Genomic DNA, 10,451 nt, shown 5'->3' with positions numbered 1-10,451 from the left:
GCTCTCTGGACCTTAGCGAAGCACTGCCTGACACCACAGCTTTTATCATTGTAATCACAGAAATCAGTACAAAACAGAGCATCTTTGAGCCAAGTTATTCAGCTGATCCAGCTGTTGTGAAATTCCCCAGAGGAAATGAGGGAAGACTTGGAATGTCAAAAAATAAAATAAAATGAAAAATCCATGCTTTACAAGAGAGGCTGCAGCAGCGCTAGGGACACTTTGCATTACCAGGACGGGACAAGGCTGCAGAAGCTGGCGCAGAATCAAAGTCAGAGATTGCTACTTCCTGACTGCTGGTTCAGGCAAAAGTCACCGAGGGGGTGAGCAGAGCAGTCAGGGGAGGCACAATGGCTTCTCTATCAGCACTGGAGATCTTTGCCACTAGCTGGGCTAGGTCAGAAGAGAGCCTTGCAAATGTGCTACCTATTCCCTGGAGAGTCTTGTGGTTCAGGCTCTAATCCACTGTACTACTGTCTGCCAAAGAAACTTCCCTAGATGATGTTAGGTATTGGAAGAGATTACATGCACACAGGCCCATTTTTAACCCTCTAAACCACACCATGCAGCTTAGTGCAGGAGCTCTTTAGCTCTGTCTGTACTAGCAAATAAACTTAGAAATGATCCCAAGCACTGGGAATTAAGCCTATGCTAAATGGCCTCTTCTATGGTGTTGGCTCATGCCAAACAGCCCCTGGGCACAGTTGGAACATCAACAGGGCCAGAGACAAGTGTTGATGAGCAGTCTGCATGCAGCTGTCCCATTCTGGATGTGGGCCTCGCTGTGTTGGTGGCCTCCCTGGCAGACAGCCATCCAGGTCGTGCTCAGTTTGCTACTATGAACAGACCTGCTGGGACTCCATGAGCTGTACTGGGCACTGGGCACCTAAGAGAGCCCATAATTCTGGTTTTACAGATACTACACCTGTAGGAAGGAAACATTTTGCTTGTTAGCTTATTTAGAGTCATCTTTAGTGGAAGACTTCAACCTGGAATAATGGGTTTATCTGAGGCAAATTCTCCTGTAGTAATGGAATAAAGTCACAAAAATTAAAATCAAATCACATCACTAAGACCAAACTTAACAGTAAGAAGTCTCCACAGCTGTTCCAGTCCCTTAGACAGCTTGGTAGGAAGACCAGGAAGCTGCCACCACTGACCTCAGGTAGGCTGCAAGCATCCTTTCTTGCTCTCACTGCTCAGGATGGCTCCTGAAGCCACCCCGGGCAACACCTACAGTGCTTCTTTCACACTGTGCTGGGGAATGACCTACTTCTTCTTCTCCCTTCCTGTTTACCTGCCTCATTCCCCGTGATTGGATGCTGAGACATTGCATGGTAACGCAGGGAATTAAGTCATTTCCTCTTTTCATCCCTTCAGTCTCTGAAGTCATTTCCTTCCCCCACCCACTCAGCGTTTCTCAACAGTTCTGCAGTATATGTACCACTTTCTTGGCTTTACATTGTTCTCTCTTCTTATAACCAAATAACAACATTTTGGTAAAATATTACACATCAGATCATGAGAAACACGATTCCAGTAAGAATGCTGTATGTTTAAACAATATTCATTCACAGAAACTTGCATATAAAGAGAAAACACAGCATAACAGTGGGCACCTGCATTACTGATGCATCCTTCCCATCTATACTTCTGGTTGGAAAGGGCACAAGGGTGAGTGGAGCTGGGTGGTAAAGTAACCTTAACTGGTTTACAGCTATAATGGAAAGCTTCTAAAAGCCCCATCTTGTCTAAAGTTGCCCATGAGAAATAGCATCAACATACCAAAATTTCTCCTTTCCTCCATGGGAGAGTCAATCAACCAATTCAAAAAATAAATAAATAAAATAAACATTTCTCACCTACTGCCAGGAACCTTGTCCTGCAGAAACCAGGGTGGATTCTCAACGGGAGCAAATTTTAGAGCTAGGGACCTTGGGGTTGAGCAGTCGTGGCACCAGAGTTTATCCCTAAAGACACATCAGAAAATATTTCTATTTGGTCAGTGCTGTCTGTAGAGACTACTGGTAAGCTGCTGTGATATATCCCATCAGGAGACCCCACTGCACTGAGGTATCCCAAAACTATGACTGGCTACAACCAAGGATAATATAACATGCAGCTCAGGTGTACTTGGATCACAGCGGGCTGTTTCAGGTACTACCTTCTTCCACAACTGTGTCATCCATTCATACTTTAATTTGGGGACATACTGAAAAATTTACACATAAAACCAAGAATTCACACAGTGTCCATGGCTGCTGCTGCAGCTATAACAAAGCTCTATGCCCAGGCACAGTAGTACAAGATACGCCTGAGATACATCTTGCTGCCTGACTGACTTCACTTGGGAATTCAGGAATCCCATTTCAAACAAAAGTACATAGCTGGAACTAATTCAAACCACAAGAGAATAAAGGAAAGAAATCAAATCAAACTAATAAATCAAGATTACAGCTCTCTCAAAAAGATACATTCTAATTCAGCCACAGGTTATGAGACTTGATGCAGGAATTACTCCAGGTAATTCTATAGTCTGTGGTTGCTGTTGTTCCTATGAAATGGTCTTGTTAGTCCCTTTTGCGCCTGTGAGCTCTGCGAATATATTTATGCGAATGATGGCAAAGTAACTTCTTTCCCCAAAGTAATGGCTGGTTACCGATTACATTCAGGCTGCCAGCAGTAAAATAGCTGAGGTATCTGCAGGTGGAGATAGGAACATCCCACACGATGAAGCAACTCCAGAAACCACAGCTGGAGTCCGTAGCCAAAGAATCACACTCCACAAGGATCTTTGCATTTCCAGTTAACCTGTCTCTTATGGAGGAGTAACTTAATGAAAAATGAGTGCTGCAAAATACAGTCATTAAATTACCTGGAACAATATGACATATACTTTCTTATTAAAATATTTGGGTTATAATGTTAGAAAAGGATATTGGGAGAGAGAGGTAAAGTGTGATTTCCTCGTTTCTCTTTGTAATCCCTTAATTAATGTTATTATATTTATCCCTAGCACTTATTACCTTCATTTTCCAGGGGAACAGGTTCAAAATTTTGGTAAAAAGTCGTGCCATTACCATATTTAAAAAAAAAAAAAAAAAAAAAAAAAAAGACCTCTAAGAAGAAAGAAGATTGAGGTGCTGCTTTTTTTTTTTTTTTTTTTTTTTTTTTTTTTTTTTTAATAGAAATGACAAACAAATACGTAATCCAAAGAAAAATCCATTCTTTTTGCAACCACTGTGACTTCATGGGAACATGTATTCTGTGTATGTTCACAGCTTTGCTGCCACCAAAGATAATAACAGTTTTTAATTATTCCAAGCAAAACAGTGGGGAGAAAACATTTTATGATTTCTGAAAAATCATAACAGAATTCGACAGAAGTTGAAAACATAATATATTTTCTGTTCATATATGAATACTTCGCTGAGAAAACAAGTCATGCCCATGTCTCAATCCACAGTAACTGTCTGTAATTCAAAACAATGATTCAGCACTGGGGTATGAGAAGTTGTGAATATTTTAATGATTTTTTTTTTTCCACAGAACTTTTGGCACTCTGCCTCAGACACTTTTGGTACACAGAAAAAGTTTAAGCATGTTTTTCAAAAGAAAAAAAAAAAGTGAGGCTTTTTTTTTTTTTTCAATTCATACTTGAATACTTGAAGAACTGTTTAAAGGACACCAACTAAAAGGCTTTCCATTGCAAACACAGTTCGTTTTCTCAGAGGAGGTTTTCCAGAGCTGTGTGTGCAAATGCATTGTAAGAGGGAAGCTCCAAATGCTCTTTTTTTCTCTGTTGAGTAGCCATCGCTCCTGTACCTACCCTCTAATCCCCTGGGGTGGACTCATGTCTCTGCGCAAAGGCCTTCCATATTTATTACTAAGGATTTTCCCCTCCAGCTCTGACTCCTGACTCAGGTCCGTATTATTTTGTGAAAGGCTAGCTTCCCCCAGGGTGACAGTACGGTTGCAGCAGACAGGGTTATATGGGCTGGGTTATAGCACGCTTATAGACAGACAGACAGATGGCCTGTAATGATCTGACCCAGCTGTAGGATCCCATGACTCACACCTGCCTTCTGCCCTTGGGAAAGGCTGTGGGGAGTTTCCTCTCGTCACCTTCCTGGAAAACTGGTAGGAGTGAGTGCCGTGCCAGCCGCTCCTGCAGGGCTGCCAGGTACGAATCACCTGGCTTCCAGACAAGTGATGAAATGGTTTCAAGATGGAAACTCCGTCTCCCTTCCTGGAGGGCTTCACGCAGGTGGCTTTTTGTTGTTGGGCCCCACTGAGGAGCTGGGGAACCCCAGGGAACAGCCTTGCTTGGCACTCTTTGGACTCTGCAGTCCTGATAACATTTCCCGGCCATCCAGCAACCTCAGCCAAACCCTCTCACCACGCTTAGCTTCCCAAAAGAGAGGAAGAAGGGAGAACATCAGCATTTGTCCTGGTGCCAGGTTCCTGCTCGCACATCTGAGAATGGTGTGGACCCTTCCAGCCTTGCAGTAGAGAGGGCAGTTACCCATCATCTGCACCTTAGGCTATACATCAAGTGATTTTCAAATTTAATTAGTTGGCAAACTCTAAATCTCCCAATGGAAGCACAGAACCTTGGTTGGCCAACATGGTTGACTGAGCTTTTTCACCTAGTATCTTAGTTGTCAGATAATCAGAGATTTAAAAACCTGTGAGATGGAGTCACCCAACACAAGCTCCCAGGAGGTAGTGCAACCACATTTTCAAATAAAAATATTTAATTTTGTAATTTTATTCTAAAATCTTTTGCCTTTCAGAGTGATATGATAATATTCAAATATTTTCTGAGAAGTACACCAGGAAAATATGTTTATATTTTTCTGCATTTGTTTAATTTTTCTTTTGTGTTGCCATTTTCCAGAGAAAATGCCCATTTCTGAGCCAGATCTGCAGGACATAAAAAGTAGGAGAAGGAATCAAGAGTTTCTGCACCAACTTTTGGGTTAACACAGAACAGAAAATTTTTCAAGAAGAGCTTAAGCTAGTGGGATACCTGGTAGGGTCTAAATATATGCAAGGTATAAAATGAAAATAAAATGTCCAAAGTCATTAAAAATATACTAAAAGAAGAAACACTGAGTAGAAAAGAAGCTGATTCTAACTAATAAAAAAGCTCAACTGAGATGCAGTAACCTCTGAATTCCTTGTTCCTGACTATTAAGGGGCTGTGCAGGTTTACAAAGCACAGAGCTTTCAAGACAAAAATTGTTGTTTCTAAACAATCTTAGAAAATTCAGGGATTAATGTTAAATTATAAATATATGTGTCGTTTCACTACTCTGACTCCAACTGTAGAACGCTGCAATATCACGTTTTCTCAGTGGAACTACTCCAAGTTGAAGTAACATAGCAATAATATAGCATATAGATTTAAAATAAATAAATAAAAGTTAAAAGATATCATGAAACCTACCACTATACAGCCTAATTTTTGGGTACAAAAGGAGAATATTAAGGACGAAGGTTATTTTACTTGTCTTATAGACAAGTTTTATTTCTAGAGAAAACATTTTATTTTATTATTTTATTTTATTTTAATTTTTATTTTATTATTTTATTTTATTTTAATTTTTATTTAATTTAATTTAATTTTATTTATTTTATTTTATTTTATTTTATTTTATTTTATTTTATTTTATTTTTTTTTGTCTCTCAGATAACTCAGTGACAATTTACATGTAAAAATAGAATATTGAAATTCAGCGCTTGGGAGAACAGTGGTACTAAGAATAATTGCAATCTTGCAACTCACTGCTTGGGAAAACAGTTTTTACAATTTCTTCTTATTAGAAACCTTTGGTTTATTTTAATCCTTCAAATCCTAGAGGCAAAAACTTGCTGTGTGAGTACTATGTTTCCTTCCCTTAAGGGAAGGACAGCAAAGGACCAGGGAAGACAACAAAAATATTACTATGCTTGATGAAAAATATAATTTAATAAATATTCACCATGAAAAATCTCCCTTCCCTTATCAGTTTCTTTTTCTTACATTTGTCTATTTATCCTTCTAAGAAGACAGATTACAGACAGACAATTTGATTAGAATTCTGTTTAAAAAGATTGTAATCTAGTATCCATAGAAAGAAAAATAATCTCAAAAAGACTTGTATTAATTTTCCTTTACATTAATAGATGATTTTTCTCTTCACTCTTCTTTTTAAATAGTTATGGGAAGTATTATTTTTTATATATATTATTATTATTATTAAAGAATCAGAAATTTTAATTAGAAGATGAAGGATTGTTTCCATCCAACTCATGTTCAGTGTGAGGAATCTGCATTTGTTTCCTGTGAGCAAGTATGGATTTTCCACTTATAGCTACTCAGACCCTGAACATAACAGAACTGTGTCAGCAGCTTTACAAGAGATCACATGTTTTTTACAAGATCTGGTGACGGAAAATCTGGAAAGCAATATTTCATGTCTCTAAGAAGTCTGTTTATTCTCAAAAATACTCAGTTATTTAGCCTCGTAGCAATTACCCATTCCTAATTTGAAGAGCATTCATCCAGGAGGTAAACCATTGAGCTGTGAAGAATTATTTGTTTCTTTTATGGAGATTAAGTGCATTACTAAGCAAAGAGTAAACTGCTTTTTTTTTTTTTTTTTTAATTATTTTTATTTTTAAACAAAAAGGAAGAAAGTGACAGAGGAATGAGGAATATAGATTATTTTTTTGCTGCTTGTTTGTTGTTGGATTGCCTTTTTTGGAGACTCCATTTCAGGCACTGCCAGTACTACCAGCAGAGCCCGCTATGAGACCACTCAAATTTGGAGAAGAAAGGTGGACATTCACAGCCAGGTTTCTAAAGTTTCACAGTTTCCATAAATCACTGGAACTAGAGTCCATAAAGTGCCACTATCCTTCAGGACAGGAGTCTATGTAACCACAGAAGAGGAGACACCAAGTTCCGCCCAGCCAATGTTACCCTGAGCAGATCAGCCATCATCTGAGAGATAGCACCAAGTCCAACCAAGCTCATCCTTCTTGACTCTTTGCAATGACATTTGCCCATATATATAGTTAATTAAACTTCCCAGCTGGTCTAAGAGACGAGGCATCAGATGGGTGTAATGTATTCAGCAGCAAAGGGACAAGGAGTATTTAGGTTGATTGTTAAGCAACAACGCTACGTGCTGTGGGCAAGAAGGACACAATGCCAGCTCTGGAAGTTTCACAACACTTGTTTTTTTTCAAGACTTTGTAATTGAGGCTTGCGGGGTTAATAAACAACAACCACCACCAAAAGTAACAATTAGGACAGGACAGAAGAAAAGGACAAGAAGAACATTTTGGACTGCTTACGGTTGTTATTCTGTTAATACTCCAGTAAGAAAGTGAGAGGTCTCTTGTGTCGTTTTTAGTCCGACAGCACATCTGTAAATAAATCCCAGAGGGGACACGTTTTTGAACACCAAGATGAAAGTGGAGGGTAAGGCAGGCAGGGGAAAAGGTGGTTTTGGCTCAGCCCGTGCAGCTGTGTTTTGCATGTCCAAAACCAAAACCACACTTCATCTTTGTACACGAGGCCTCGCTTCACTCGGAGCGGCGGTGCGCAGGCCGCAGCCCTGCATGGCGTGGTGCAGCGCTGTGCAAGCTGCCTGAGGGAGGGCAGAAGACAACCAGGTGGCAGAGGGCAGGGCAGGCACAGCATCAGGCCAAGAGATGTCCTGAGTTAGCACAGAGACGGGCCATGGCAGTGAGTGGTTCATGCTGCTCCTGCTGAGAGGTACCCAGAGCACAGCTGGGGCTGTGGAGGGTCTTTAGACCAAACTGTGGCCCGCAGCTGTGGACCCCATCTCCTTTCTAAAGATTCACAATGCTACCTCAGGAGATTTGTCTCGAAGGTGGATGGACATTTTAATTACCTCCATGCAGACTCCTGGAATGAGCTACTTGCCTTATCTTGAGACTGAAGGAAAACCAGGAGAAAGTATCCCATGGTCACGGCTAGCTGCAGCAGCTGCAGCAATAAATACGTGCTGAGGCGAACCTACCCCAGCCAGGCTTACACACTCACAAATAGCAGACCAGGCTGTGGTTGCTTAATATCCCAAATGAGTGCCTAATTACTTCATGAGCTAATTTGGAGTGCACAGGCTCTGCCTATGCGGCTTGGTAAAAATAGGTCTTGTGCACTCAAAAACAGGTCAGACACAAAGCAGTGCAAAAGAAATCGTCTATAGAAATGCGTGTGACATGTCTCAGGCTCTGCCGTGTGCCCCGGATAACCGCTGTCACAGTCACCAAGAGAACAACGTAGCTAAAACTGGACATGCAAACACTCAGGGAATCGGGAAACTGGATATGAGTGTTCAAGAAGCCGAATGTAAAAACAAGAGCAGTGCAGAACTTAGATATTGCCTCGTGCTCCTGACGAATCCCCATCTAGATAATGCTGAAAATCCAGCCAGACAAGGCTTTTGCATAGGTGAAACATTTCTCACCACTATGCAGAAAGTGCAAACCACAGCGAGGCTGTAAAAATATACTTTCTTGTGTCCAAAAACTAGAGTCATGGCCACAGGAGGGATCCGTATGCTGAAGTTTATAGTGCTGAAGTCAGTTGCAGAAATTAAAACAAGTTCTTTGGGCCACTGGAAAGCCAAACATTGTCTCCCCATAAAAGTAATCAATTCTTCTTGTCACAGTTACTGCTAACTTCTGTGAAATAGGCAGCGTGGCACAACCTGAGAGAGGCCTCACAACGAGGCAGGAGGGAAACAGAGGATGAGAGATTATTCTAGGGAAGGTAACTCAGTGTGCCTTGCTTAGCATACGCAGTTCACAGCTGTGGAATGATGGAGAGAAGGTGGAGGGCAGCATTATTTTTTTTTTCTTTTTCTAAGGTGAATTGCTGTGTTGGACTATAAGCATGAAAATACCGTGCATTAGAATAGTACTACTATAATACAACTTTAATATTCCGATATGATACATATAGTATGTCTCTAATATTTTACTGCAGTATACAAGTCCCTGCAAATTAGCTGTAAGACACTAACAAAATGCTTCTGTGGTTGCAAATTGAAATTTTTAGAATTTTTGCTTTGCAGGAAATGTGGCTTTTTAGTCCACCCAAGACCAAGAAAAAAATCCAACTCTGAAATATATCTTCCCCACAAATCCTTAGGGATTTCAGTTCAACAGAGAAGCTATGGGGAAGATTCCCCATTGTAAGATTTTGCAATTATTTGAAGTTGTCCAAAATAGCAGGTCATCTGAGAGCTGGGCTATTTATGTCCCGGATTTAGACACACTTCCACTGACTTAGCTGTCTTTTATCAGCCTTTGGATTATTGTTTTTTTTTTACTTTCCTGGTAATATATTGTCTCATGTTCCCTTTAAACAAAGACCCATCTGACACCATAAATGTACCTCAGGAGCTACCATTTACCAGTGGTTGTAAAATGTTGACATAGTCCAAGAGATAGCAAGGCAATACATCCGAAGGTAGGCACTTGCTTAATGTGACATTATGTACGAATGCATGCTGTAATTTTAGATTCTAATTCACTGCTTTTACTTCTATCTGATGAGCATAAGGATGAATGCTTTTGTTGGTTAAGGCCACAACCTTTTATCAAAACCTCTACATCTTTCCAAAGCAATTTCCATTTCTGGTTAATGTTCGCTTCCCTTCTCAGCTCTTCAGATGTGAAGCCAGATAAATACCACTTGCCTATGGTCTGGAGACGATGCCGCAGCTCAGTTAATTGCTCTGGAGGGCAAAATGCCTCCTGCAGCATGACCTGCTCCTTCCCCATTGACTCACTCCTTACACACACACTCAGCGCTTGCAGCTGCCTGCCACCCTGCACCAGGAATTAATCCAGCTCTCACTGATAGCAACCGTCAGCGGAAATGTTGGCTTGGGCCAAAATGAGCGGAAAGAAAGAGATAGGGTGTGACTTCACTCTGAAGGCAGAATTGTCCTTTCCGGCATATCTTTTTGTTTCTTAAAATGCTTAAGCCTGCCTTTGACAACAATCTATTCTTGACTTGCCAACAAATGCTCACATACAAGTGAGAGCCCTGATATTTACTGAGCAACAACAGAGATGCAGCTGGAACCAGACACCTTTTTGGGGTGAAAAGGACTGGTGCAGGGTGGGGAGGAGCACAGGAAGGGAAAGCAAACAGCATGACTGCAGTGATCCCCACACAGCATCAGTGTAGGGGAGGGCTAAAGCTCCCCTCTTGTCCTCCCTTCTTTCTCCAAATGTAGTGACACTTGGTTTTTGGAACCATCTTCTGGCAATAGGTCACCACTTTTACTCTGCTGAAGACAGCATTACCACCGTTCTTTATATTTTCTTTTTTTTTCTTGTTTATTTGTTTGTTTGTTTGTGTGTTTGCTTGCTTGCTTGTTTTTAAACTGCTGGTTGCTTGCTCATCAGCTGTGGGA

Source organism: Anas acuta, chromosome 3, assembly GCF_963932015.1.
Source record: "Anas acuta chromosome 3, bAnaAcu1.1, whole genome shotgun sequence".
NCBI lineage: Eukaryota > Metazoa > Chordata > Aves > Anseriformes > Anatidae > Anas > Anas acuta.
The sequence above is the reverse complement of the archived record's forward strand: the minus strand, read 5'-3'. Positions refer to the sequence as shown.